The sequence below is a fragment of the Elephas maximus genome, chromosome 13 (assembly GCF_024166365.1).
Source record: "Elephas maximus indicus isolate mEleMax1 chromosome 13, mEleMax1 primary haplotype, whole genome shotgun sequence".
NCBI lineage: Eukaryota > Metazoa > Chordata > Mammalia > Proboscidea > Elephantidae > Elephas > Elephas maximus.
The window spans coordinates 25651625-25677449 of record NC_064831.1 but is presented as its reverse complement, the minus strand read 5'-3'; positions in this window follow the sequence as shown (position 1 = coordinate 25677449).

The following is a 25825-nucleotide window of genomic DNA, read 5'->3' as shown; positions in this document are numbered from 1 at the left end:
GGGTCTGGGCAACATGGTTTGCGGGGACTTCTAAGTCAATTGGCAAAATAATTCTATTATGAAATCATTCTGCATCCCACTTTGAAATGTGGCATCTGGGGTCTTAAATGCTAACAAGCGGCCATCTAAGATGCAGCAATTGGTCTCAACCCACCTGGAGCAAAGGCAAAGGAAGAACACCAAGGCCACAGGACAACTAAGAGCCCAAGAGACAGAAAGGGCCACATGAACCAGAGACCTACATCATCCTGAGACCAGAAGAACTAGTTGGTGCCCGGCCACAATCGATGACTGCCCTGACAGGGAGCACAGCAGAGGACCCCTGAGGGAGCAGGAGATCAGTGGAATGCAGACCCCAAATTCTCATAAAAAGACCAAACTTAATGGTCTGACTGAGACTGGAGGAATCCCGGCGGCCATGCTCCCCAGACCTTCTGTTGACACAGGACAGGAACCATCCCCGAAGACAACTCATCAGAAATGAAAGGGACTGGTCAGCGGGTGGGAGAGAGACGCTGATGAAGAGTGAGCTAATTATATCAGGTGGACACTTGAGATTGTGTTGGCAACTCTTGTCTGGAGGGGGGATGGGAGGATAGAGAGAGAGGGAAGCAGGCAAAATTGTCAAGAAAGGAGAGACTGAAAGGGCTGACTCAAGAGGGGGAGAGCAAGTGGGAGTAGGGAGTGAGATGTATGTAAACTTATATGTGACAGACTGATTGGATTTGTAAACGTTCACTTGAAGCTTAATAAAAGTTATTAAAAAAAAAAAGTCATCTCCTCATAGGTTTCCCCTAAAAATCTTCATTAAAATTCTAACCTTCATCTGCCTACTGGCTGTATTTCATTTTCATATAACTCAGTACCTTCTATCATATGATATAATCCACTTTCCATTATGTCTGTTTTCTTCACTCTCCTGCAGAAATGTAAGTCTTACGAAGCGAGGGGTATTCATTGTTTGATTTAAAATATTTCTTTATTAAATATAATGAGTCCATTAACATAATATTCACCAGGCATCTTTTTTGTGCCCTTTACTGTGCTAAGTACAACAGATTAAACAGTGAATAGAATATACAGAGTCCTTGGCTTCATAAAGATGTTCAGTGAAAGAAACATATAAATAGGCGATATGTGAGCATATACAGGAATGTACCTTGTAGGGATGTACCTAATTTAGACTTGAAACCAAATATAAGTTGATACCTGAAGTATAAGCAGAAGTTAGCCATCTCTAGGTGATTAACTCTGGTTAAATAAGGAAGAAATTCCTATGTATGTATCTATAGTTATCACTAATTTGTTGTATTCTTGCCATGGAGACAAACAGTGCAAGACTAAGGGAAAATCGGTTGTAGGATATATTGCCTATTAAGTAATTATTCTTATTGTATCTTATGGTTCATTTTAAGTAGAATATTTGAGCATAGTTTCCAGGTTCTGTGTATAGCATTTTTCACCTCTTTGTTCCTCAAACTGTAGATGATGGGATTTAACATAGGTATTATCAGACTGTAAAAGACAGAGCCCATTTTATCAGTATCAAAGGAATGGCTGGATTTGGGATGCACATACATAAAGAATAGAGTCCTATAGAATACAACTACCACTGTCAGGTGAGATCCACATGTGGAGAAGGCCTTGTGCCTGCCCTCTGCAGAGTTCATCCTGAAGATGGCAACAAGTATCAGTGTGAAGGATGCAAGGACTATTAGAAGGGGTGAAACCAAATTAAAAGCCAAAAAGATCAGTATTATTAATTTAATTTCATGTGTGTTTGAGCAGATCAAAGAAATCAAGGGCAAACTACCACAGTAAAAATGGCTGATAACATGGCTATGAAATGATAAAATGAAAATTTTTATGATCGTAAGCAAAGACAAAAAGACACTGTAGAGAGAAGGTATGACCACCAGCACCTGGCGTACTCTTGGTGACAGGATGACTGTGTAAAGCAAAGGGTTATAGATGGCCACAAAGCAGTCATAGGCCATTGCTGACAGAATGAAAATCTCACTAATGAACATACTGAAGAAAGTGAGTTGCATAGCACACCAATTATAAGAGATTGTAGGTTGATCTACAATAAAATTTGCTAGCATTTTGGGTCCAATTGCTGTTGCATATCCAAGATCAGTGAAAGACAAACGTCTGAGGAAAAAGTACATGGGCGTATGTAGCCCAGAGACTCTGGGTGAGGATGATCAAGCCCAGGTTACCCACTATGGAGACCACGTAAACAATGAGGAGGATCCCAAATAATGGAGCCTGCAGCTCGGGGCAATCTGTGATCCCCATTAGAATAAACTCATTCAGCACCGTTAAATTGTATTTGGCCATTGGGCCACTCAGGAAACTTCTTTGAGGAAAAAAGTATAAAAATAGTTGTTAACCTTCATGAGCTATTACTGAAATATATATATATATATATATATGGATAAGATCAATCTATATTCTAATTTCAGAGTTTTGATATAAATCTTCCCTTTAATCTTGAAGGTTGGAAACCATGGTAGCCTAGTGGTTAAGAGCTATGGCTGCTAACCAAAAGGTCAGCAGTTTGAATCCACAGGCGCTCCTTGGAAGATCAATGGGGCAGCTCTGCTCTCTCCTATAGGGTCATTATGAGTCAGAATCAACTCAACAGCAACAGGTTTTTTTTGTTAATCTTGAAGGTGAAGAAAATGAAACTATCTTTTTGTAAGTTGCAAACATTAACACACAGAGTAAACTAGGAAATTATGTCACATAAGTAGAGAACATAAAGAGAGAGATTGTAGAAAGGAGGAAGAGAGGATGGGGAATGACTGCTTAATGGATATCACTTCCCTTTTGGGATGAAGAAAATGTTCTGAAACTAGATGATTGTGATAGCTTCACAATATTTTGATTGTATTTAATGTCACTGAATTGTACATTTAAAAATATTTGGCATGGTGAATCCTCTGTAATGTGTATTTTACCACACATTTAAAAAAAATAATTCCTTTACAACCACATTTCCACAAGACTATATTTGTCATGCTTACATTTACTTTTATGTTATCAAGCTTTACAGCATGTATTTTATCAAATGTTAATCATAACTAGATTTTGTATGCTTTATGCTGTCATGTAATAGAAGCACTCATTGCCCTTTTAAAATAACAACACGGCCAGTAATCTCTGAGCAATTTGACAGATCCCCAGTGTTTAAAAATATAAACTTCTATGCCAAACATATGGAATAATAGGGCCTACCAATTGTCTCACATCATGAATGGCTTATAAGTCCATGGCCATCTGGTATACTTTCCTGGCCCCTATATATGGCTTGTATAAGGGATACTGAAATAATTCTCAAGGGACAATGTATTTAGGAACGTATAATAAAAAGAAGTTTAACTCTTGTCTGTCTGAATTAATAAGAAACTATAAAAACATGATCATTTTAAAAATCCATGTTGTTGTTAGGTGTCAGTCATTTGGTTCCGACTCAAAGCAACCCTATGCACAACAGAAGGAAACACTGTCCAGACCTGCGCCATCCTCACAGCTGTTGCTAAGCTTGAGCCCACTGTCGCAGCCACTGTGTAAATCCATCTCATCCAGTGTCTTCCTCTTTTTCTCTAACGCTCTGCTTTACGAAACATGATGGCCGTCTCCAGGGACTGATCCCTCCTGAGAACATGTCCAAAGTATGTGAGACAAAGTCTCACCATTCTTGCTTCTAAGGAGCATTCTGGTTGTACTTCCAAGACAGATTTGTTCATTCCTTTGGCAGTCCCTGATAACGTTCAATATTCTTCAACCACACCACAATTCAAAGGCCTCAGTTCTTCTTGGGTCTTCCTTATTCATTGTCCAGATTTCACGTGCATACGAGGTGATTGAAAACACCATGAGTTGGGTCTGGTGCACCTTAGTCCTCAAGGTGACAACCTTGCTTTTAACACTTTAAAGAGATCTCTTGCAGTCGATTTGCCCAGTGCAAAGCCTCTTTTGATTTCTTGATGGCTGACCATTGGTGTTGATTGTGGATCCAAGTAGGATGAAATCCTTGACAGTCTCAGTCTTTTCTCCATTTATCATGATGCTGCTTATTGGTCCAGTCGTGAGGATTTTTGTTCTTTATGTTGAAGTGTAGTCCATACTGAAGGCTGTGGTCTTTGATCTTCACTGGTAAGTACTTCAAGTCTTCTTCACTTTCAGCAAGCAAGGTTGTATCATCTGCATAATGCAGGCTATTGATGAGTCTTCCTCCAATCCTGATTCCTCCTTCATATAGTCCAACTTCTCAGATTATTTGCTTAACATACAGGTCGAATAGGTATGGTGAAAGGATACACCCCTGACACACACCTTTCCTGACTTTAAACCATGCAGTATCCCCTTGCTCTGATTGAAGGACTGTCTCTTGATCCATGTCCAGATTCTCATGAGCATAACTAAGTGCTCTGAAATTCCAATTGTCTGCAATATTATCCATAAATTGTTATGATCCACACAATTGAATTCCTTTGCACAGTCAATAAAACACAGGTAAACATCCTTCTGGTATTCTCTGCTTTCGGCCAGGATCTGACATCAGCAGTGATATCCCTGATTCCATGTCCTCTTCTAAATTCGGCTTGAATTTCTGGCAGTTCTCTGTCGATATACTGCTGCAGCTGCTTTTGAATGATCGTCGGCAAAATTTTTCTTGCCTGTGATGTTAATAATGTTGGATCATCTTTCTAGGGAATAGGCATAAATATGGATCTCTTCCTGTTGATTGGCCCGATAGCTGTCTTCCAAATATCTTGGCATAGACAAGTGAGCACCTCCAGTGCTGCATCCGTTTGTTGAAACATCTCAATTGGTATTCCGTCAATTCCCAGAGCCTTGTCTTTCACCAATGCCTTCAGTGCACCTTGGACTTCTTCCTTCAGTACCATCAGTTCCTGATCATATGTTACCTCCTGAAATGGTTGAACACCAACCAGTTCTTTTTGGTACAGTGACTGACTCTGTGTTCCTTCCATTTTCTTTTGATTCTTCTTGTGTCGTTTAATATTTTCCCGGTAGAATCCTTCGGTATCGAAACTCAAGGCTTGAATTTTTTCTTCAGTTCTTTCAGCTTGAGAAATGATGAGCATGTTCTTCCCTTTTGGTTTTCTACCTCCAGGTCTTTGCACATGTCATCATAATACTTTACTTTGTCTTCTTGAGCCACCCTTTGAAGTCTACCGTTTGGCTCTTTTACTTCATCATTTTTTCCTTTTACTTTACCTACTCGATGTTCAAGAGCAAGTTTCAGAGTCTCTTCTGACATCCATTTTGGTCTTTTCTTTCTCTCCTGTCTTTTTAACGATCTGTTGCTTTCTTCAAGTATGTTGTCCTTGATGTCATTCCACAACTCGTCTGGTCTTCAGTCATTAGTGTTCAACATTCAAATCTATTCTTGAGATGGTCTGTAAAGTCAGGTGGGATATACTCAGATTCGTACTTTGGCTGCCTTGGACTTGTATCTAATTTTCTTTAGTTTCAGCTTGAACTTGCATATGAGCAATTGATGGTCTGATCCACAGTTGACTCCTGGACTTGTTTTGACTGATGAGACTGAGCTTTTCCATTGTCTCTTCCCGCACATGTAGTCAGTTTGATTCCTGTGTATTCCATCTGGCAGGTCCATGTGTAAATAGTTGTTTATGTTGGTGAAAAAAAGTATTTTCAATGAGGAAGTCATTGATCTTGCAAAATTCAATCATGTGATCTCCAGCATCATTTCTATCACCAAGCCATATTTTCCAACTACTGATCCTTCTTGTTTCCAGTAATTATCACTGCATCCTGATTGCATGTGCCATCAATTTCAGACTGAAGAAGTTGGTACAAGTCTTCAATTTCTTCACCTTTGGTCTTAGTGGTTGGTGTGTAAATTTGAATAATAGTTGTATTAACTGTTTTTCCTTGTAGACTAATGAATGTTATCCTATCACTGACAGCATTGTGTTTCAGGATAGATCTTGAAATGTTCTTTTTGACGAGGAATGCAATGCTTTCCCTCTTCATGATGTCATTTCCATTATGGTATGGGAATGATTGTCTGATTCAAAATGGCCAATACCAGTCCATTTCAGCTCACTGATGCCTAGGATATAGATGTTTATGTGTTCCATTTCATTTTTCATGATTTCCAATTTTCCTAGAGTCATACTTTGTACATTCCAGGTTCTGATTATTAATGGATGTTTGCAGCTGTTTCTTCTCATTTTGAGTTGTGCCACATCAGCAAATGAAGGTCCTGGAAGCTTGACTCTATCCATGTCATTAAGGTTGACTCTACTTTCCCTGTTGTATTTTGAATGCCTTCCAACCTGAGGGGCTCATCTTCCGGCACTATATCAGAAAATGTTCTGCTGCTATTCATAAGGTTTTCACTGCCTTTTCAGAAGAAGACTGCTGGGTCTTTCTTCCTAGTTTGTCTTAGTCTGGAAGCTGAGCTGAAACCTGTCCTCCGTGGGTGACCCTGCTGGTATTTGAATACCAGTGGCATAGCTTCCAGCATCACAGCAACACACAAGCCCCCACAGTACTACAAACTAAGGGATACATAAGGGAAAATCCATGTTAGTAAATACCAATTTCTGTATAAGTGAGAAAAGATATATGACATTTCTCTCAAAGAATGGAAAAAACATCCCATAGGGAGAGCTTAGAATTACACTTTCACTATTAGACCAGGCCACTTGGAGAGACCGGAAAAGCTAAATCATTCTGTAGTGTTCCCCGCCCCTTTGAAATGCAGCTTTCAACATTAGGATCTAGTAAACCAGTCACCATGCAGTTAACTGCGGCTAATGGTGACCCTATGTGTCAGAGTAGAACTGTGCTCTACATGGTTTTCAATGCCTGAATTTTCAGAAGTGGCTCTCCAGGACTTTATTCTGAGATCTGTCTGGGTGAATTGGAACCTCCAACTTTTCAGTTATCAGCCTAGCACATTAACCATTTTCACCACACAGAAACTTCCAACACCTAGATACAAAAAACCAAACCGACTGCCATCTAGTCAATTCTGACTCATAGTGACCCTATAGGACAGAGTAAACTGCCCAATAGGGTCTCCAAAGAGAGCTGGTAGATTTGAACTGCCTTACCATTTTTGTTATCAGCCAAGCTCTTCACCACAAGACTCCATATGATACTAAGGTAAAAAAAAAAAAAAAAAAAAAAAACCAAACCCGGTGCCGTTGAGTTGATTCTGACTCATAGTGACCCTATAGGACAGAGTAGAACTGCCCCAAAGAGTTTCCAGGGAGCACCTGGCAGATTCGAACTGCAGACCCTTTGGTTAGCAGCCATAGAAAATACTAAGGTAAAAAAACCCGACCATAAATGTATTTGCACCATGAGATATCAAGAAAAATATATATTTCTTGGTTGGTCCCTGTCAACCATTACTGAAAGTTTAGATCAAGGACACAGTAGATGAATCCTGATCAAACAGAGGAAAAACGTGGAACAGAACTTCAAACTTTTACAGAAACCAGATTTAATGGATCCATTGAGACTGAGGGAACCCCCAAATCTAATGCCTGGAAATAATCTTGAAACCTTGAACTGAAACCATCCCATGAAGCAACAGTTAAACTAAACATCAATTTAATCCAATAATGAAGATTGCATAATATTCATAAAAAATTATCTGCATGAGTGTAAACTTACAACAGTTAATCTAAATCACAAATGAGAACTTAAAGTGGCAGAAAGCTTAAATTAATGGTGATATGGGTAGAGAGAATGGTGACACAATGTGAAGATTGTAACCAATATCATTGAACTGTTCATATAAAAATTGTTAATGGTTATATGTTTGGTGTGTATTTTTCCAAGAAGTAAACTATTTAAAAAAGAAAAAAATAGATACTTCAATATTTATTTAAATATCCCAGTAATTTTTGTGTGAGAGATAAAAGAAGACCTGGAGCCACTATCAATGAGAGGAAAACACAACTCAATTTAAAGCATGATGGATACTGCTTTTAATTTTGCAAGGTCTGTTACTTTGTTAACTTGATCAAAAGGGGTAAATGTGGAACAGCATTTAAAATTCTTAATGGAATCCAGACTTTCTGGAGTGAATGAGGCTGGATGAATCTCTGAAACTTTTGCCCTGAGATAATCTTTCAACTTTCAAGCTTAAACCAAAACTATCCCCTGAAATCTTCTTTGAACTTAATAGTTATTTGGCTTAATTAGTAAAGTATGTCTGCCTTGAGCATTGTGCTCTTTTAAAGAATTACCTAGGTGAAATCATATGGACAACAGGAATTCTAAAGGTTAGATGAAAAGCTTAGGGGCAGCGAATTTATGTCAATAGTGATTGAATTATTTGGAAAAGGATAACAAGAAGGGTTGTACAGCTTGAAGAATATAATCAGTGTCACTAAATTTTACATGTTGAAATTATGTATCTTTTGCTGTGCAGATTTTCAATAAAATAAAAATCATATCTGACCTACGAAGCTCCTGGCTTTTCCTTGTACAGAGTGCATCTGTTTTTCTCTAATATTCAATAGATAAACTTATCTGAGGTCAGTTACTCTTCACATGTAATGGAACTAATTCTTCTAGGGTTGAACTATGGAAAAGAACATAATTTTGTTTTTTTCCTTGTAGAAAGCCACGAAACAGTCAACAGAGTAGGTCAAACTCTTTATAATCTGAAAGGCACGTTTTCAGTCTTCTTATCCTTGGACTGCTTTCACACTAGCCACAGTGGAAATGCTCAACCAGAGAAGTGCAGAATTTCTCTCATTAGATCTCAGGCCCTGTACCTTAAACATCTCTTCCTTTTTTTCTCATTGGGATTCTAAACATACTATTAAAGGTATCTGAAAAATTCATACCTAGCCTTTTTTAAAGACATCTATATTTAGAATGTCAGTGTGTTAGCCAGTGGAGCCTGGCGGCCTAGGAGACACCAGGCCAATGATGTGAAGTTGCAACCTGAAGCCAAATTTTAACTCATTATCTAGGTAAAATGAACTCTTGAAGAGGCGTGGAGGATTCTGTAGCACATATGGACTTTCTGAGTTGACACAATATTTTCAACACTCTAAGAAATCCATTGGGGATCTTCAGTATTTAAGTTCTTGCTCTTGAAAAATAATCCATTGGGGATCTTCAGTATTTAAGTTCTTGCTCTTGAAAAACTTACATTTTAGGCAGGGAACTTACACACATGTCTAAAATGTTACTCTTCATTAGAATAAATTCAGCCCAAACCAACTGATTTGTGTCTAACTTTAAATTATGATATTAACTGATTTGTTCAGGTAAAATAATTTTCTGTAAGAGGTCTATTATTAAAATGTTATTTTCCTGTGAATTTTACCTTATTTGGTAAATACTGATGTATGTATATATGTGTGTATGTATATATACACACACACACGTATATATATATATACACATAAATACATATATAACTTTTAAGCTCTATATCTTATACTTGTATATACGTTATATATGTTCTGTCTTTATTTTGTTTACCCAAATACATACCTTTTTCATCTAGTGTCAGTGTGATATTTGCCCATAACAAAAATTTATGATACAATTTTGACAACTACTTTTCTACATCTAAATGTAGAATACATGTACAGTAGAACTTACAAAAGCTGGAAACTGAGTAAAGTGGAAATCTGTCAGAGAAGGAAAACTCAAATATTTTTCCACTAATAAAGAGATAGAGAGCAATAGAAAAGTAGTAAGCTGTATCCTGTCAAAGGCAGAAAATTTGTGGCTCTCACAATTTTCACTGTGTGTATATACATAAATATATATATAGTATATTAGTTGAAGATACATACAATACACAATATATGATATATGGAGCCTTGATGGCACAGTGGTTAAGAGCTCAGCTGCTAACCTGAATGTCGGCAGTTTGAATCCACCAGTCCCTCCTTGAAAATCCTATGGGGCAGGTCTACTCTTACAGGATCACTGTAAGTCGGAATCAACTATGGAAAATTTTGGGGGGATTGTATATGGTACGTAACATGTAAGAACAGGAGTCCCTGGGTAGTACAAATGGTTAAGAGCCCAACTAGATAGCCGAAGTCGGCATGCCAACACACCCAGAGTCTCCTCGGAAGACAGGCCTGCTGGTCTGCTTCTGAAAGGCCACAGCCTTGAAGATTCTATGGAGCAGTCCTACTCTGCAACAAATGGGGTCACCATGAGTTGGAATCAACTCAACACCAACTAACAACAGCAACAGCACTATATATAAATATATACATATTATTTGAGGAAATATTTTAATTGAAAAGATTACCTTTATCACAATTAACATACTGAAATTGATATTGGAGCCAAAACAATTATGAACTTTTGAAGTTTTACTTAAGACAGTAAGTTTTTACAGAACTGTCTTACAGATTCATTGACTTGTATAAACTCCCAAGGAGCACAACTGAAACCTTGTTGGCTTATAAATATTCTAAAGAGAGTTTGGCCAAGAGTCATACTGGGTATTTGGAACTCCTGTTTTATAACAAAAAGTTTAAATTCTATTAAGAAGATTGAAGGTGTCTTATAGATTATTTAGTATTCAGCATTTTGTCTTACCAATATTTCTTTTTTAATTTGTATATTAAAGGATATGCAGTTGGTGTAAAATTAGAGAATTTAATTTCTATAGGGTCTCTATATGAGTTGGAATTGACTCAACGGCAGTGGGTTGGGCTTTATTTCTATTTAGGGACATAAAGATATATTTTCTGGGGAAAAAAAAGGAATATTCACTGGAGCTAATCTGATAATCCTGAAGATAGGTACCATCTACATGCCTAAAATGAGGAATGAGTTCTTGCTTCCCCAAGCGATTACTAACCTGACTGCAATCAGAAGAATTTATGAGCACCTATCCCCATCAAAACACTCCCTGGGGAGCTGGAATGCAAATTTCTTCGTTATTCCCAAAGTGTCTGAGAATAAGAAACAATGCCATTGGGTCTTCGATAATTATTCTAGATACCTTTGATTTCCCTATTGACCAAATATTATTTTATATACAATTCCCCTGCTTTGTTGTTTTCATTGTCCCCTGTCTAAGATATGGATTTAGATATATGATTTGTTGAGTACCTGCTTTAATCTCCCATAAATTACTTCAATATTCAGCATTTTCCACAGTGTTTTCCTCAAAGTTTTATGTGCGATGGCAAAGGCAGAACTCTTAGAGTGTTTTAAAAATATTCAGAAGAAATACATATTATGAATATGTATGTGACACCAAAGGGAACCTGGTGGCCCCTTTATGAGTTAACAGAACTCCTTAATAATTACATACATATTCATAATTTGCATTCATCCTGAATCTTTTAAAAGCATTTTATGACTTCAGAATACAAATAATGAATATGTTTGTAACTCTTAAGGAGCCCTGGTGGCACAATGGGTAAGCACTCAGATGTGAACTGATAGGTCTGCAGTCTGAACTCACCGATGGCACCGCAGGAGAAAATACCTTCTAATCTGCTCCAGTAAAGATCAAAACAAACAAACAAAAAATCCCCTTCAAGTTAATTCCCACTCATAATAACTCTATAGGACAGAGTAAAACTGCCCCATGAGGTTTCCAAGGCTGTAATCTTTACAGAAGCAGATCGCCATATCTTTCCCCTACCAGGGAACTGGTGGGTTCCTACCATCGACTTTTAGGGTAGAAGCCCAGTATTTATCCACTATATCACCAGGACTACTTCCTATAAACCCTATGAGGCGGTTCTACTCTGGCGTATAGGATTACTATAAATCAGAATTGAGTGGATGTCATACAACAAAAAAGAATACACAAGTAACATCCTTATTTTATTTTTTAATATCAGGGACTAAATTGAACTCATCTTACTCTAAAACTATATCAAATAAGCATCATCAGTCCTCATTCCCTATCTTCAATTACCCTTCCCTACACAAACCAAAACCAAAACCAAACCCACTGCTGTGGAGTCGATTCCAACTCATAGAGAGCCTATAGGACAGAGTAGAACTGCCCCATTGAGTTTCCAAGGGAGCGCCTGGTGGATTCAAACTGCCCACCTTTTGGTTAGCAACCGTAGCTTTTAACCGCTACAACCCCAGGGTTTCCTTCCCTACATAGGTACCTCTTACAAAAACGTTGACATATGTCCTGAAGAAGCATGTTGTTGCTGTTTTACTTGCCCTTATTTACATATATATATATGCATTTTTATGTAATATGTAATATACAGTTTTTTAAAAAATCCAATACTGGCTTGAATTTGAAATAAAAAAACATGCATTAAGAATAATTCGTGTCAATAAGGAAATTCAGAGGTGGTAACAGAAACATATAACCATACACTTTTAATATAGTTTTAATACTTTAGTGTCTATAATATTCTAAAATAGTGATAAATTTAGGATAATGTTGATAAAGTAGTCATTGAAGTCACACAAAGCTGATACATGCCCTAAAGCTGAGGCAGGATAACTGATTACCAAATCATTTTGTTTTCTTCCAGGGCACTTGGCTAGACTATTTCTCATATTCTTTTGTTTGATTGCTTGTTTTATAACAACCCCCTACTTTTCTCTGTCTGGCGAAGCATGTCTCACTGGTTCTGTGCTGCCAATTCATGAATCTTTTCTGAAACCAGATAAACTCTATAAAATTAATTCTGTCAGAATGGTTTTGCTTAACATTGTCAACAATTACACACTGACAAATTAGAAAAGAAAAAGGAAGAGGAAGATAGTGAAGAGAAGAACAAAGGGGAGGATGAGTAGAAACAAAAAGGAAAATTTGCATAAACCTGTAAGAAGAGAGTTAATCAGAAATCAAAAACTTCCCAATGAAGAAAAGCCCAGGACCAGACAGCTTCACTGATGGTTTCTACCAAACATTTGAAGAAGAATTAACACAAATTTTTCTTAAAAATTTCCAAAAATAGAAGAGTAGACACTTCCTAACTCATTCTATGAAGCCAGCCTTACCCTGATACAAAAACATGGCATATGTATCACTAGAAAACTAGAGACTAATATTCCTTATGATTAAAAACAATATTCCTTATGACTGTGGATGCAAAATTCCTCAACAAAATGCTAGTGAACAGAAAACATCAACATATAAAGGAAAGATTATACCCCATGACGAACTGGGACTTTCCCCAGGAATGCAAGGGCCGTTCAACATTCAAAAATCAATCAATGTAACACAGCCCATAAACAGAATGAAGAAAAAAATACATACCTGCAATCATCTCAATTGATGCAGAAAAATATCCAACACTCTTCCATGATAAAAAAAAAAAAAAATCAATAAGCTAGAAATAGATAGGAAATTCCTCAACATGATAAAGGGGAAACTTTGTAAGTAACACCATATTTAATGATGAAAATGAAGACCAGAATAAAAAGACTAACACTTCTCAATTTCAATACTCACTGGGCTTCTACAGTCCTCAAAACATTACGGTCCTGTCGTAGAATAGATATAGATCAATGGATTAGAATTAGATTCTAGAAATAAATCCATACTTCTACAGTCAATGGATTTTGACAAGGTGCCAAGACCATTTAATAGGTAAAAAAGGATCTCTTCAATAAATGGTGCTGAGACAGGTGAACACCCATATACAAAATAGTGAAGCCGTGGCCTTACCTCACATTATACACCAAATTTAACTCAAAATTAATAAAAAACCTAAATATAAGAGCCAAAATCATAAAATTCCTAGAAGAAAACATATGAGTAAATATTTACGACCATGGATTTGGCAATGGTTTCTTAGATACAAAACCAGAATACCAAGCAACAAAAGAAAAAAAAAAAAAGTAAATTTAACTTCACCGAAATTAAAATCTTTTTTGCATAACAGGACACTATTTGACAGTGAATAGATAACCATGGAATGGAAGAAGAGATTTGCAAATACAAAGAACTCTTACAGCTCAATAACCAAAGAGGAACAATCCGATTAAAAAAAAAGAATAAAGGATTTGAATAAATATTTCTCCAAGAAGCTATTTAAAAGCCAACAAGCAAATGAAAAGATGTTCAACATCATTAGTCATTAGTGACATAAAAATTAAAACCACAATGTGATGTCATTTCACATCCAGCAGGATGGCTATAACAAAAAACAACAAAACAACAAGAAAAATAATAAGTGCTGCCCAAGATGTGGAGAAATTGGAAAACTTCTTCATGCTGTTGGGAATATAAAATGGTACTGCTTTTGTGGAAAACATTTTGAAAGTTCCTCAATAAGTTAAACATAGAATTACCACCTGACCCAGCAATTCACCTCCTAGATATATACCCAATAAGTTTGAAAACAGGTGTCCAATCAAAAATGTGTACACAAAAACCTTAAGTGATAAAGATCATGGAAGAAAAAATAGTGACAGCACTAGGGGCCCAATACGTGGCATAAAAAAAATATGAACCATAACTAACAGTGCACAAACACCAGAAGATAAACTAGATAACTAGAAGCTCCTAAAAATTAAGCACTTATGCTTATCAAAAGACTTCACCAAAAGAATAAAAAGAGAACATGCAGACTGGAAAGAAATTTTGGGTAGGACATATCCAACAAGGGTTTAATCTCTATATAGAATATTTCAACACCTCAAGAGCAGAAAATAAAAATAATCCAATTAAAAATGAGCAAAGGATAATAGCAGACCCATGAAGAAATGCTCCCAATCACTAGTCATTAGAGAATGCAAATCAAAAATATGATGAAATAAAATCTGACCCCAACATTACTGACACTTACAAAAAAATAAAAACAGAAAACAACAAATGTTGGAGAGGTTGCAGGGGATTGAAACTCTTATGTACTGCTGGTGGGAATGCAAAATGGTATAGCCACTATGGAAAATGATATGGAGCCTCCTAACAAGCTCCCCAAACTGCTTCAACTGCTTCAACTGGGTCTAGACTCCCCCAACCAAAAAACCTCACCTTAGTTTTTTTTTTTAGAAGGAGTTAACAAGCTGGACCCTAAAAGGAGTGGTTCAAGACAGGCTTCATCCTCTCTGCCTCAGTGTCTCCTTGGCTTCAGCACCTTTATACTCTCCTCCCACACAGTAAGCCAGGCACACCCTCACCTCTCAGTCCCCAACCCTGTTGCATTCCAGACTTCACCCTTATTGCCACCAGCTTTCAGCAGCACCCCCACCCTGACTTGTGCCTCTCCGGCAAAAGATCCTCCTTTAAAAGGGCCCACAGTGCTCATCTCTTCAAAATTTTAACCCCTAACTCACACACCCCAGTCCACTGGGCTCCACCCCCTCACTTACCCCAAAGTGATGACATTGCTGTCACCTTAGTAACAGATGCTTCATGGGTGGGTAGGGGGAATGGACTAGAGAAAGTAAGCAGTGGCTCAGGCCACTATCAGGCATGGGGGAGGGGCGGGCAAGCTGGCATATGGCTTGGGGAGGGGCAGGCAGAGACTATGGCCCCTCCATGGCTGTTTTTTTTTTTTTTTTTTAACAAGCTAGAGATAGAAATACCGTATGATCCTGCAATCCCACCCCTAGGAATATATCCTAGAGAAATAAAACCCATCACACAAATTGACATGTGCGCATCGTGTTCATTGCAGCATTATGCAAAAAAAAAAAAAAGATGGAAACAACCTAATTGCCCATCAACAGAGGAATGGATAAACAAATTATGGTACATACACACAATGGAATACTATGCAATGATAAAGACAATGATGAATCTGAGAAACATCTTACAACGTGGATGAATCTGGAGGGCATTATGCTGTGTGAGTAAGTCAATCACAAAAGGACAAATATTGTATGAAACCACTATTATAAAAACTCAAGAAAAGGTTTACACACAGAAAAAAAACTCTTTGATAGTTATGAATGAGGAGAGAGGTAGTGAGGGGAGGGGAAATCACTAATTAGATAATAGACAAATTTGGTGAAGGGAAATGCAACACACAATATAGGGGACGGCAGCACAACTTGACCAAGGCAAAGATGCAGAAGCTTCCTAGACGCACCCAAACACCTTGAGGGACCGAGTTAATGGGGCTGAGGGCTGGAAAGTATGGTCTTGGGGGACATGTAGGTAAATTGGCATAGCATAGTTTGTAAAGAAAATGTCCTACATTCTACTTTGATGAGTAGCATATGGAGTCTTAAAAGCTTGTGAGCAGCTGCCTAATACATGTCTATTAGTACCACCATTCTTGGAGCAAACATGAATGAAGAAAGCAAAGGCATGAGGAAAATATTAGTCCAAAGGACTAATGGACCATATGAACCACAGCCTCCACCAGCCAGATTCTACAAGAACTAGCTACCACTACCGACTGCTCTGACAGGTATCACAATAGAGGGTCCCAGACAAAGTGGGAGAAAAATGTAGAACAAAATGCAAATTCACACAAAAAAAGACCAGACTTACTGGTGTGGCAGAGACTAGAGGAAGCATTGAAACTATGACCCCCGGACATCCATTTAACTCTTAGCTGAAGCCATTCAAGAAGTCCACCTTTCAGCCAAAGATTAGACAGGCGTATAAAACAAACAATAACACACGGGAGGAACATGTTTCTTATTTCAATCAAGTGTATGAGACCAAAGAGGCAACACCTGCACAAAAGCAAAGATGAGAAGGCAGGAAAGGACAGGAAAACTGGACGAATGGACATAAAGAACCCAGAGTGGAAGGGGAAACGGGGAGAGTGCTGACCCATTGCTAGGATAGCAATGAGAGTCACAAGATAATTTGTGTATAAATTTTTTAAGGAAAAACTAATTTTCACTTTACACTTTCATCTAAAACACAATAAAATAAAAAAAAGAAACTTGTACATAAATGTTCATACCAGCATTATTCATAATAGCCAAAAGATGTAAAAATAAACAAAATGTGCTACATCATTACAATGGAATATTTTTCAGCCATAAAAAAACGAAGTACTGATACATATGACGACGTGGATGAATCTTGAAAACAATACTAAATTAAAGAAATCATCCACAAAAGACCTCACATTGCATGATTCCATTTACATGAGATATCCAAGACAGACAAATTTGTAGAGACAGAAAGAAGAAGGTTTAAGGAGGAGGCTTGATGTTATGATATAAAGCTCTACTTTGCTTTCTTCAAGCCACAGGGACAATTTTCAGTGAAGTTTATTTCCTTCCTGGATTTATCTGAAAGAATTCTTTTTTTTTTTTTTCTTTTCTGTGAAGGTGGCTTGTGGAACAAAACCCTTTGGGAAGCAGAGATGGCAGAAGGGCCTATGACAATCCAGATGTCTGGAAAAAGACCTGTGAACCTTCAGAGATAGGGATATACTGCTTAAGCCAAGCTTGTTGTTGTTAGGGGCTGTCTAGTCTCTTCTGACTCATAGCAACACTGTGTACAACAAAATGAAACACTACCCGGTCCTGCACCAGCCTCACAATCATTGCTATGTTTGAGCCCGTTGCTGCAGCCACTGTGTTAATCCATCTTGTTGAGGGTCTTCCTGTTTTTCATTTACCCTATGCTTTACAAAGCAAAGCATGATGTGCTTCACCAGGGACTGGTCCCTCCTGATAACATGTCCAAAGCACATGAGACAAGTCTCGCCATCCTCACTTCTAAGAAGCATTCTGGCTGTACTTCTTCCAAGACAGATTGGTTCATTCTTCTGGTAGTCCGTGATGTATTCAATATTCTTCATGAACATCATACTTCAAAGACATCTATTCTTCTTTTGTCTTCCTTATTCATTGTCCAGCTTTTGCATGCATTGAGACGACTGAAAACACCATGGCTTGGGTCAGGTGCACCTTAGTCCTCAATGTGACATCTTTGCTTTTTTAACACTTTAAAGAGATCTTTTGCAGATTTGCCTAATGCAATACTTTTAGACCTTAAGGGACAAGAAAATCTCCGTTTTGTTCTGGGTAGAAATTATGAGATCTTAAAATTCCTTAATTTTGCTTTTGAATTAAAATAATACTGAGTCATGGCAATTGTTATCTTCCTGTCTTTAGTTTTTGAGGCAGCAGAAGAGCCTTTAAAACCAGAGAACTGGGATGTAAGTAAAACACTGAGAAACATGATCATTGTCCTTCAAAACAAAATGGATTTCTCGGTGAATCATTAGTGATTCCATGGACTTTCAATCAGATGGATTTGGTGTATAAATTTGTATAGTGATCCTATTCTTCTAAATCTGGGAAGTTTGTTGATTTCCTATTCTATGTAGCATTTGAACCCCTAAAAAAATGTCTAGGGTATCTGTACATTTTTTATTCAGTGAGTCTCTTTTAGATGGACTTATTCCTTTATTTTAAATTACCTTTCAGTTTGTCCCACCCAGGTTTAAGATATCTTACCTTTAGGACAGACACATCTATTATTCTATTGCCTCTTACCTTTGCTGTTCATATCGTACACACACACACACACACACACATTTCTCTGGTTCATGCTATATAGTAATATATATTACATCTAATGCATTTCACATGTCTATAATCCAAATCAAGTATCTGTCAGTTTGTCGTACTGTGGGGGCTTGTGTGTTGCTGTGAGCTGGAAACTATGCCGTCGGTATTCAGATACCAGCAGAGTCACCCACAGAGGACAGGGTTCAGCTGAGCTTCCAGACTAAGACGGACTAAGAAGGACCCGGCAGTCTACTTCTGAAAAGCATTAGCCAGTGAAAACCTTATAAATAGCAGCAGAACATTGTCTGATATAGTGCTGGAAGATGAGCCCCCCAGGTTGGAAGGCACTCAAAAGATGACTGGGGAACAGCTGCCTCCTCAAAGTAGTCGACCTTAATGATGTGGATGAAGTAAAGCTTTTGGGACCTTCATTTGCTGATGTGGCACAACTCAAAATGAGAAGAAACAGCTGCAAACATGCATTAATAATCAGAACCTGGATTGTATGAAGTATGAATCCAGGAAAATTGGAAATCGTCAAAAATGAAATGGAACACATAAACATTGATATCCTAGGCATTAGTGAACTGCAATGGACTGGTATTGCCATTTTGAATTGGAGAATCATATAGTCTCCTACGCTGGGAATGACAACTTGAAGAGGAATGGTGTTGCATTCATCGCCCAAAAGAACATTTCAAGATCTATCCTGAAGTACAATGCTGTCAGTGATAGGATAATATCCATATGCCTACAAGGAAGACCAGTTAATACGACTATTATTCAAATATACACACCAACCACTAGGGCCAAAGATGAAGAAATAGAAGGTTTTTATCAGCTGCTGCAGTGTGAAATTGATCGAACATGCGATCAAGATGCACTGATAATTATTGATGATTTCAATGCAAAAGTTGGAAACAAAGAAGGATCAGTAGTTAGAAAATATGGCCTTGGTGATCGAAACAATGCTGGAGATCGAACAATAGAATTTTGCAAGACCAATGACTTCTTCATTGCAAATACCTTCTTTCACCAACATAAACGGTGACTATACACATGGACCTCACCAGATGGAACACACAGAAATCAAATTGACTACATCTGTGGAAAGAGACGATGGAAAAGCTCAATATCATTAGTCAGAACAAGGCCAGGGACCGACTGTGGAACAGACCATCAATTGCTCTTATGCAAGTTCAGGCTGAAACTGAAGAAAATCAGAGGAAGTCCATGAGAGCCAAAATATGACCTTGAGTATATCCCACCTGAATTTAGAGACCATCTCAAGAATAGATTTGACGCATTCAACACTAGTGACCGAAGACCAGACGAGTTGTGGAATGATATCAAGGACACCATCCATGAAGAAAGCAAGAGGTCACAGAAAAGACAGGAAATAAAGAAAAGACCAAGATGGATGTCAGAGGAGACTCTGAAACTTGCTCTCAAACGTGAAGCGGCTAAAGCAAAAGGAAGAATTGAAGAAGTAAAAGACCTGAACAGAAGATTTCAAACGGCTGCTCGAGAAGACAAAGTAAAGTATTATAATGACATGTGCAAAGAGCTGGAGATGGAAAACCAAAAGGGAAGAACACGCTCGGTGTTTCTCAAGCTGAAAGAACTGAAGAAAAAATTCAAGCCTCGAGTTGCAATAGTGAAGGATTCCATGGGGAAAATATTAAATGACACAGGAAGCATCAAAAGGAGATGGAAGGAATACACAGAGTCATTATACCAAAAAGAATTAGTCGATATTCAACCATTTCAGGAGGTGGCATGTGATCAGGAACCGATGGTACTGAAGGAAGAAGTCCAAGCTGCTCTGAAGGCATTGGCGAAAAACAAGGCTCCAGGAATTGATGGAATATCAATTGAGAAGTTTCAACAAACAGATGCAGTACTGGAGGTGCTCACTCATCTGTGCCAAGAAATATGCAAGACAGCTTCCTGACCAACTGACTGGAAGAGATTCATATTTATGGCTCTTCCCAAGAAAGGTGATCCAACCGAATGTGGAAATTATAGAACAATATCATTAATATCACATGCAAGCAAAATTTTGCTGAAGATCATTCAAAAACAGCTGCAGCAGTATATCGACAGGAACCTGCCAGAAATTCAGGCCAGTTTCAGAAGAGGACGTGGAACCAGCGATATCATTGCTGATGTCAGATGGATCCTGGCTGAAAGCAGAGAATACCAGAAGGATGTTTAGCTATGTTTTATTGACTATGCAAAGGCATTCGACTGTGTGGATCATAACAAGCTATAGATAACATTGCAAAGAATGGGAATTCCAGAACACTTAATTGTGCTCATGAGGAACCTTTACATAGATCAAGAGGCAGTCGTTCGGACAAGACGGGGATACTGATTGGTTTAAAGTGAGGAAAGGTGTGCGTCAGGGTTGTGTTCTTTCACCATACCTATTCAATCTGTATGCTGAGCATATAATACGAGAAGCTGGACTATATGAAGAACAGGGCATCAGGATTGGAGGAAGACTCATTAACAACTCGCATTATGCAGATGACACAACCTTGCTTGCTGAAAGTGAAGAGGACTTGAAGCACTTAGTAATGAAGATCAAAGACCATAGCCTTCACTATGGATTACACCTCAACATAAAGAAAAAAATTCCCACAACTGGACCAATGAGCAACATCATGATAAATGAAGAAAAGATTGAAGTTGTCAAGGATTTCATTTTACTTGGATCCACAATCAACAGCCATGGAAGCAGCAGTCAAGAAATCAAAAGACGCGTTGCGTTGCATAAATCTGCTGCAAAGGACCTCTTTAAAGTGTTGAAGAGCAAAGATGTCACCTCGAAGACTAAGGTGCACCTGACCCAAACCATGGTATTTTCAACCGCATCATATGCATGTGAAAGTTGGACAATGAATAGGGAAGACCGAAGAGGATTTGATGCCTTTGAATCGTGGTGTTAGCGAAGAATATTGAATATACCACGGACTGCCAAACGAACAAACAAATATATCTTGGAAGATGTGTGGCCAGAATGCTCCTTAGCGTCAAGGATGGTGAGACTGTGTCTTACATACTTTGGACATGTTGTCAGGAGGGATCAGTCCCTGGAGAAGGACATCATGCTTGGCAGAGTACAGGGTCAGCGGAAAAGAGGAAGACCCTCAAAGAGGTGGATTGACACAGTGGCTGCAACAATGAGCTCAAGCATAACAATGATTTTAAGGATGGCGCAGGACCGGGCAGTGTTTCTTTCTGTTGTGCATAGGGTTGCTATGAGTCAGAACGGACTCAATGGCACCTAACAACAACAACATTCTGCAAATGGTGTATATTATGTTTGTCTGCAACTCCCAGCTATTCTCAACAGCACTACAATGAACGGTCTTGAGATTGTCCTTTTAACTGCTGTTAAAAAATGTCTGTATGATATATGTCAAGTTTATGTGTGTATATATACAAACACACACACAGACATACACACAGAGTGGTGAATATTCTTTGTAAGATGAAATATAATATCAAAATTAATTTTGTTAACCAACTCAGTTTTGTTGTAGAAATACATACTTTCTTCATTAAATGCATGGTGTTTCCTGCATCCTCATATCTTTGATTAAAAAAAAAAAAACAACCCACGCTGTCAAGTAGATTCCAACTCATAACGATCCCATAGGACAGAGTAGAAAAGGCCCATAGGACTTCCAAGGAGCAGTTGGTGGATTTGAATTGCTGACCTTTTGGTTAGCAGCTAGTTAGCAGACATTGTTATTGGGCATTAATTGCATGAAATATAGCTTTCGTCTGTTATACTATTCCCTCTTCCATTTCCTGTTCATGTTGTACAATGAATGGCTCATAACTCACATATGTATTATCTGTGAGTTGATTTCTACCGTTGCATTTTACTCTTGCTTTTGATCATTGGGTTTGATCTTGGCAAATATAGGAATCTTTCTATCAACATTATTGAGTTATAATGGACAATGATAAACTGCACATATATGAAGTGTACCATTTGATAAGTTTTAACATGTATTCATATGTATGGACTTGAGAAACTATTAGACAGCAGTAAAGATAATGAACCTATTACCCTAAGAGTTTCCTAATGTCCCCATTAAATCCCTCTTTCCTGACCCTTCCATGAATTATAGATCATTTATTAATTTGTACATAATATATAATTATTCTACCACAATTTCTTGAAATCCTTTCACCATTGAATTATCTTTGCACTTTTGTGAAAAATTTGCTTTCTCTTATCTTAGGTCTATATTTGGACTCTTGATACTGTTCCATTGACCTATTTGCAGTTTTCATGCCAGTAACACTCTGTGTTGATTATCATAGCTTATAATAAGTCTTGAAGCTCCTCTAACTTTGGTATCATTTTTCAAAGTTAGTTCAGATATTCCTGGCTCTTCACACTCAGTTAAGGATTTTAGTTCAATTTATGAAAATAAAAAGCCAGATGAATTTTCATTGAGATTGCATTGAATCTACAAACATGCTTGGAGAAATTTGACATCTTACCAGTATTGAGTCTTCTGACTCATAAACATGGCTTATCTTTCATTTCTTTAATCCCCATTAAATTTTAATCCCCATACTGCCTTCTTGTCATCCTTCAATTTTCATATCACCTTCTGTCATAGAATATAACCCACTTCTTCATTATGTCTACTTTCTTCATTCTCCTATAGGTAGGTAGGCCTTATGAACTCAGAGATATTCGTTGTTTGATTTAAATATTTCTTTATTAAATATGATGAGTCCATTAACATAATATTCACCAGTCATCTTTTTTTGATGGGCCCTTTACTGTGCTGAGTACAACGGATTAAATAGTGAATAGAATATAGAGACTCCCTGGCTTCCTAAAGGTACACGTTCAGTGAAAGAAACATGTGAACAAGCTGTATCTGAGAATATGTAGGGATGTACCTGATCTAAACTTGAAAGCAAATAAAAATTGATACCTGAATTATAAGCAGAAATTAGATATCTCTAAAATAAGGGAAAAATACGTATTTCTATACTTAGCACTAATTGATTTTTTGCTTGCCCATGGATCCAAATAGTACAAGGCAAAAAGAAAGTCAGATGTAGTATGTATTGCCTATTATATAACTTATTGTTACTATACCCTGCAGTTAATTTTAAGTAGAATATTTGAACACATTTTCCAGGTTCTATGTACAGCACTTTTTATCTGTTTGTTCCTCAAACTGTAAATTGTGGGAATTAGGAAAGGTATCATCATGGTGTAAAATAGGGGACTTTTTTTTTGTATCGAGGGAATGGCAGGATTTGTGGCGCACATACATAAAGAATAGAGTCCCATAGAATAAATCTACCACTGTCAGGTGAGATCCACAGGCAGGGAAATCCTTGAGCCTACCCTCTGCAGAATTCATCTTGAGGATGGCCACAAGGATCATCATGTAAGACACAAAGATTATCAGAAGAGATAAAACTAGATTGAAACCTGAAAAGATCAGTATTATCAATTTAATATCATATGTGTTTGAGCAGATCAAAGATATCAAGGGCAGACTATCAAAGTAGAAATGTCTGATGACATAACCACAAAATGATGAAATGAAAATTTTTATGATAGTCAGCAAAGACAAAAAGACACTGTAGACATAAGGTATGACTGCCAGCACCTGACATACTCTTGGTGACATGATGACTGTGTAAAGCAGAGGGTTACAAATGGCCACATAGTGGTCATAGGCCATTGTTGAGTGAATGAAAATTTCACTAACTATAAATATACAAAAGAAAGCTAGCTGTGTAGCACACGAATTATAGGAGATTGTATTTTGACCTACAATAAAATTTATTGGCATTTGGAGCCCAACAGCTGTCGAATAACCAAGATCAGTGAAAGCAAATGTCTGAGGAGAAAGTACATGGGTGTATGTAGCCTAGAGTCAATCTTGGTCAGGATGATCAAGACCAGGTTACCCATCACTAAGACCATGTAAACAATGAAGAAGAATCCAAATAATGGAGCCTCAGATCAGGGCGATCTGTGATTCCCATTAGAATAAACTCATTCAGCACCGTTAGATTATGTTTGTTCATCAGGTCACTCAGGAAACCTATAGATGAAAAAGTATAAAAATAATCATTAACTTTCAGGAGATATTACTGAATATACATGTTTATATAAGATCAATCCACGTTTCTAATTTCAGAGTTCGACATAAATTTCCCCTTTAATCTTGAAGATAGAGAAAATGAAACCATCTTTTTGTAAATTGAAAACATCAACACACAGAGTAAACTAGAAAATTATGTCACATTTTTTTTAATAGTAAATATCAGTATAGAGACGAAAATTATAAAAAAGGAATGAAAAGAACTTTAAAAGCATAAATGTACAGTAATTGGAATAAAAAACAACTAAAAGCTTTCAACAGATTTGAGCAGGCAGGCGAATCAGTGAACATGAAAATAGGTCAACTGAGATCATCGAGCCTAATAGGCAGAAAATAATAAAATAAAATAAAATGAACAAAGCCTAAATGTACTAACATAAGCAAGATAGAAGTCATAGAAAGTAAGGAGAGAGAGAAAGGGGCAGAAAGATTATTAGATGAAATACAGTCATGCATCACTTAATGTCCAAGATACATTCTGTGTAATAGGATGTTATGTGACTTGGACTTTGTGCCACACCATATCATACTGGAACAATTAGGTATGGTTCATATCTAACATCAGTCAAATTTTCTTCTTAGTGTATATAGTGTACCTTTCTATACAGAAAAACATTAAAAAAACACTTCCATATATACTAAAACATCTTTAACATAATAATACAGTAATTACAATGTTTTGATATGCTTCCCAAAGAAGCATCCGTTTGTTATTATGAACCTTCGTATTTTTCCAGAATTTTTATTTAAGGGGATTGATTTGTAACTACAGGTTATATGTAAGACAGACATTTGTAACCTGGGAACAATAGACAATACAGTGTAGTACAGTACATAAGCCAGTAACATAGGTGTTTATTATGACTATTAAGACATATGTTATAGGTTATATATGTACTGTACCATTATACACCTGGCAGTGCAATCACTTTGTATGCAAGAGGCATGAACCACAGGAGTTGCATGTGGAAAGCTATTACATTCACTACACCTGGTTACATCCTGTGCATCCTGTTCTCCAATTGGGAGTTCTGAACTCTATTATAACTTTATGGGACCATGGACGTATATGTGATCAGACGTTGCCTGAATGGATATTATGAGACTCATGATTGTAATAGTCCAAAAGTCACAATTTTGATGAAAGACATGAATATACACATTCAAGAAACTCCAAGTAGAGTAAACTAAAAGATGTACACACCAAGGCATATTCTAATCAAACT